This window comes from Anas platyrhynchos, chromosome 1 (assembly GCF_047663525.1).
Source record: "Anas platyrhynchos isolate ZD024472 breed Pekin duck chromosome 1, IASCAAS_PekinDuck_T2T, whole genome shotgun sequence".
In the NCBI taxonomy this organism is placed as follows: Eukaryota; Metazoa; Chordata; class Aves; order Anseriformes; family Anatidae; genus Anas; species Anas platyrhynchos.
The window spans coordinates 130,579,217-130,585,466 of record NC_092587.1 but is presented as its reverse complement, the minus strand read 5'-3'; positions in this window follow the sequence as shown (position 1 = coordinate 130,585,466).

Below are 6,250 nucleotides of genomic sequence, written 5' to 3'. Positions count from 1 at the left end.
AAAGAAGAATTGACCCCAGAACCAATTTCCTATAATTCTGACAACACATTCAGTAGAACTTAATTGAAATAACCTTGTATTGAATGTTACCAATACCTTGTCCACAACACAGGACTCTGGGTTTCAGCATTTTCTTCTTTGTCAAGTCAGGCACTGGCCAGAAAACTGGACTCTAAGCTCATAGACCAGTGTGTTAATCACTGTTACTCTTCCTTGTTCAGAAGACTTGTTTTAGAACACTTATTATAATGTCAAAGACAAAATACTCCTTCTCGATTTGCAGAAACCAGCAGTTGTGAGGAATCATCTTTTGAAATGTAAATGGCAAACGTAGTCTAAGAGGTCAAAGCAAATCTGAAACCTGCTGTTGACACTCAATTTCACTTGCTTTTCAGGGTGTACATTAATGCTTTTGAACTGAGAAGCTAGGGATTACTTCAGTTTTAGCAATTTAGGCTCTGCACTTTAGAAAAGCTTATGTAAAGAAGTATGTTGAATGTAATGGTTGCTAAACAAATGTTTGGCATGGATGCAAGCAGATCTGGTGATTTTTATTTCTAAAGATTAGTGTTTAGTAGTACTGTTTTTAATTGCATTTTTGTAGTACCAGAAAAATTTGTAGGCTTTAGTCTTTCTCAAATTTCAGAAGTTTTGAATCTAGCAGAGTCAGAGTGTATCAAAATCACTTCTTGAAAATGTTTCATTCCAGGCATAGACCTCAGTCTTTTATAAAGATGATTCAACAAAATACCAGTGACAATCTAATAAGACATCAGTCTTGGAATACTGCCTGAAACTGCATCCTTAATCTGTTCTGTTGCAGGAATGTCAGTGTGTATAATATGGCAAATGTATTTTTGTTCCACTGTTGGTATCTGAGTACAAGGCAAGTTACGAAGAGTTTAAATGTAATTGTGTGACTATGTTTAACTGTTAGAAAAACGGCTTCTGCATGAGTGGTTACTAGTACTGTTATGGTGGACTCATTGGTATAGGCCATGATGACGATCGAAAGACTTAAGGGGGGCAGAAAATTCTGAAGGTCTAGTGAGCGTATTCTTGTTGTGAACAAACTTTCTGGTAAAATTCTCTTGGAGCTGCTACTGGATATGTTTCTACAAATTGGTTTGCTATCATAGCAGCCATTTTATGCTTAAAAGTAGCACCCTTTTGCACTTCTTCCCACTTTCAGTTGTCCTGACCTCCCAGGACAGTATCTATGAATTTAAAAACAAGTTTAGGTTAATATATTCAATTACAATAATATGCATCTTTGACAGCCCCCTTCTCAATTGTTACTGTTCTTTCACTAATTTCTTATTTTTATACCTGTTCTTAAGCTGGAGGCAGTAAAAGACACTTGCAAAAATTTGAACCAGATTGGGAAAGAAGGTAGTTTTTGTTAGTCTTCAATTATATAGAAACTTGCAAGTATACCCATAAAATTCATGTTGAAGCATCTGAAGTCTTATGTGTCATGGGGAAGCTTCATAGTATAGCTGTACTGCTGATGTTCTTCTCTACCTCTTTGAATGTCCTTGATTGATCGGCTTTTTTTTGATGGGATTCATATCCATCTGAACGGATGAAAGAGGTTTTTGCACTTAGCTGTTTGCCATTCACTGTTTGCTGCTCGTAGAGCTACTCATATCAATGCTTTCTAACCCGATTCAGTCAAAATGACTTAAGTGTGCTGAAGAAATGTGAGAACCTGACTGAAGCAGGCTCGGGAGGGTTCACTTGAGCAAGTCTGCCAGCAGGCTTCAGTGGCAGTCTCAGGAGCAGCTTCAGGAGCTGAGCTGAGAAAGCAGGTTGATGAACTGCAATGGTTTACATTGCTGTAGCTGTTTTGCTTAACTCACGTGCCCTGGTTCCAGATGGGGTACTTTGCTTGTGTAATTCAAGGAAGTTACAGCAGTGTAATTACAGGGCATAATTCCGCTGGTAAATCCCTTCAGTGAAGGCAAGCCCTTGCACTTGTCTTCAAGAGTAGGCTGCATCAACTTGAAGTATGGTGTAGGGCTGTGAGTGCAGCTAGCTGGTCCTGGGGGAAGAATAGAATAATAACACCCTAGGAACAAAAGCAGGTAATGCGGCTGATGTGGCACCTAGAAGCACATTGCCTCTGTAAGTACCTGAGGTGCTTGGTCTGCATGAATACTAATTCCAGTACTTGGTCTGACTTAGTTGGCATCAGGGTATCTGGGTAACTTGATGCTGAGTCACAGAAGTATGAAACGAAATATAGAAAGACTTTTCAGATTGCCAAAAAACTTATCAGAATATAACTATTTTTTTGTGCTTATTCCTAATTTTAGATTTTATTTTCATCCAATTGTCCTTCAAAAAAACGAAAATGTTCTTTCATGTGCACAATGTAGAGTTGCTGCAGTGCCTTTCATCTTGGTGCTACAGTGCTGTGTTTTTCAAACTGTATGGAATAGACAGCTCTGTTCCAAAGCTCAGGCTTTTGCCTAGCGTCCTATTCTGCCAAGGCGACCAAGGCCCTTGTGACCAAGTGCTATTTTAAAGCTTGCTTTATGTCCCGTTCCGGAAGAAAGCTTACGCAGATGTTAGGGTTTCAGTCTGCATTTGGGGTGGGCTAATGGCATGTGTGTGCTCAGCTGTTCTGTCTGAAACAGAATCATAGAAACAGAGGTTGGAAAGGAGCTACAAGATAATCTAGTCCAACTGTGTTCCTATCACCAATACTACCCACTAAGCTACTAAATGATATCTCATAGCACCTTGTCCAAGCGCTTTTTGAACACTGCCGGGGATGGTGACTCCACCACCTCCCTGGGCTGTTCCAGTGCCTAACCACTCTTTGAGAGAAAAAGTTTTTCCTGATATCTAATCTAAATCTCCCCAGGTGCAACTTGTGGCTATTTCCTCGAGTCCTAAATGTTCGGTGTGAACTTGTCATGCAGTGCTGCAGCACACAACCTTGCTCTTTGATATGTTGAGGAGAGTGTCAGCAGTCACAAGAGGAAGTAGAAAGCTGATTGGAAATAAAAAGCTGTTACTATTTTTTTTCATGTCTGAATCATAAGCGTTATCAACGTATTTGGGAAATGCACCAGGGACCTGGTAATTGGAGTTAAAATATATACAGATGCGTAAGATACTAAGTTTTTGAAAAAATATCTGTTGTTTCTTTGGAGTCATAAATGTCCTCTGAAGTCATAAATGCATTCTCAAAAGCATGTGTACAGGAGTGGAAACATCGGCTTTTCAAGGTGGGGGAAAGGCAGCAATGTGCATTTATCGTTAGCTTAGTCTCAAGTCAAGCCTTTATTGTGGTAGTTAGCTGCACAAAACTTGGGCAGCTGCCTGGATCTTAACTTCTGGCCTCGTGTGTTTGATCACTTTTAACTCCTTGACCTATTAGCAGAGCTAAATGGCAAGCTTTCACTTGAGTACATAAATCCTACTTTCTAAATTCGATGGGAAAATGCCAGATAGTCACGATGTGTAAGTATGCTTAGCCCAAATGCATCAGGAAGTGTATTTTTGTGCTGTGTTCCTGTGTACTGTGAAATCTCTTTTGTGGTGTGAGGTGGTCGCAATTAATTGCACTGACAAGCTGAGTTAATTACTTATTTTTCTATGTAAATGCATCTCAGTGTAATGAGCTTCCTTGGAACAATGGTTCTTGATAGTATGTTACTTTCTTGATGTGTTTGACCATAATCAGCACAGTCTGGATCTGTTTACACAGTCATTTTTTCCCACTTGTTTGTGACACAATGAATTTGGAGGGATTGTCAACTTCTGGTATGGCTCCACCATTCTTCTGTATGAAATTAGTGAATACAGGTACTAAAACAGACAGAAGTATACGTATACTATAGAAACACTACCAATGCAGTTTATATTTCAATTTTGGTGCTTAAAAAAAAAAAGTTTGGAATATATATTGCCTTGGGAAAATGCTATTAGCAATGACTGAGTGGCAGATGTAGATGCTTACTAAGATCTAACTCAATGCATCCTTTCTATTGCATGCATTATGTATTTTCGCCTTTCTAATTCATATAGCAGCTGACTTTTTTGCATTAAGGCTAAGGATTATTGCAAGCTGAATAAAATCGGTGGAGTATAAACACATATCCAAAGATGAAAAGGAGAAATCTGTTTTCAAAAAACAAAAAAGTGCATGTTGTTCCTCCTGGATGTCAGCTGGTTGATCGCATCATGTGAAGTGGATAACATCATTAAAAGGGAAATGAACAAATTCATGAGATGCAAATGGATAAATCTTGCCGTGAATGCAGGCCTTTAAAAGTATCTGCTGAGGAGTGGGGTAAGTTCTCTGCCATTTTGATGCTAGAAACGACTGAAGGTTTTGATTTGAGAATAACTTTCTAATGCAAGATACTGGATCTGGGGAAAACAACCCAGGAATTAAAGCTCTGAATTGTACAATATGTGGATATTTCATTGCAAAGCTGGAGAACAAAGTTTATAAAACATCTGTATAGCAAGAAATAGAGAGATGAATGGGTTCTGTTTCTGGCAAAGTGAGCAGCAGACACTTCCATCAAAGCAGTAGTGTATTTGTGCCTCTAATATATGTGAATGTTGAGTAGATGTTTAATTTATTAAAGGTTTTGTGTTTAATTATAATTATTAATAATTACAAATCTAGTATTTTAATTTATTAATTCTTAAACTTGTTGAAATAAAGACATCTCCCAAGTGCTTTTTGACTTTACTCCTTTCTTCTTTCCTTATGCTTTTCTAATACTCTAGAAAATAACAAAACCGTGCTTATGAGATTCATGGAGAGGACGGGAATGGTTCCGACTCAGGCTAAGCAAGGTGCAAATAGTTTTCTTAACTATCTAGACATTTCTGATTCTTTTTTAAGGTATAATCATCAAATATGTCTTAAATATAATTTGGATTTTATTGGTAGGTTCAAAAGTAAAGCTCAAATTAGCGAGGTAAATTGTATGGTATGAATATACAGTTATGCTTTTTAGGATAATTTTAATATAGTTGAAAGTAGTTCTAGTGTATGAATGTTTTCTATTTTAAATATGGCTTTGATTTGTCTCGGTCAGTTGATGGCAAGTACAGTAGATTAGGGCCTTTCTCCAAAGTGTAAAATTGATTAAATGTCAGCATGAGTAATCAAAACATCAAATTTTGCCATCAGTTTTAAACACATGAAACGTTACCATCCTGTGTTACGAAGGGAAGAGACATTCTGCTTTTTTGTTCTCTTTACAGGGGCTTCTTAGAAATGCGGTGTATGACAAATCTGCTGCCACGTGGCTGACCTGGCAAAGGTGTCTGCCTGGGGGGAAGAGCCAAGGCAACCTGTAGCTCTTGGCAACGTCTTCAGCCTGAGCAGGACGTGCTCACGGTGTTCAGCTGCTGGGCTGGGGGCGTCAGTGAACGTGCTGTGGGAGACGCTTCAAGTGGAACAAACCTTCGCACGTTGCGCCTTGTATTTTAATGGTAGGGATAAAGAGGATGGAAGCATAGCTGATATTTAGCGAGACTTTTCACTCTAACTGCCTTCTGTTTTGTAGGCTGCTGACTTAAGAGATCCGAAGTAGTTCAGTTGTGTTTAGGTTTCACTTGCATGACTGAGTAGGAGGTAGATTTTACTAATTGTTTTTAGTCAGAATAATGAGGAATTTTTCTGTTGCTGTGACTCGTGCAGTGATATAACTTCTTTGGCATCAGATTTATGTGTTTTTCTAAAAAGAAATCTATTAGAAACACTATGAGTAGTAGCTAATTGGACATTTCGTAAAGATTTTGCTTGCTGGCAGATGGATGATATGACACATGTAATGTATATGCAGTATTGCCAACTGTAGGCATTAAAATCATGAGTCAGACCGTTAAAAGTCTTGAGAGTGATTAAGAAAATGTGAAGATTGTCTCCTGTTTTTTGAGCCCCTCGGGTAACGTGAGTCAAGCTTGCAACAAGAATTGCTCGAGACTTTAGAAAGGAAAGCTGAGTTTTTTGGCTAATCACATCTTTTAGAGTTGGGAGTTCTAGGGAAGGGAAAAAAAAAAGGCACAAAACCTTGCAAGACTGGCAATAAAATGATGATTTGGCAATGCTCTAATAGAGCAGGATGCGATTAATCTGAAAATAATCAGAGGCTGAATTTATTTGTGAACATCTGTGAGAGCATAACACAAGCCTGAGATAACAAGGTTTTCTGGGTAGGGCGGTTATATCTGCTAATCTAACAAACAGTCTGTCTTTGCCAAAGGCATAAAT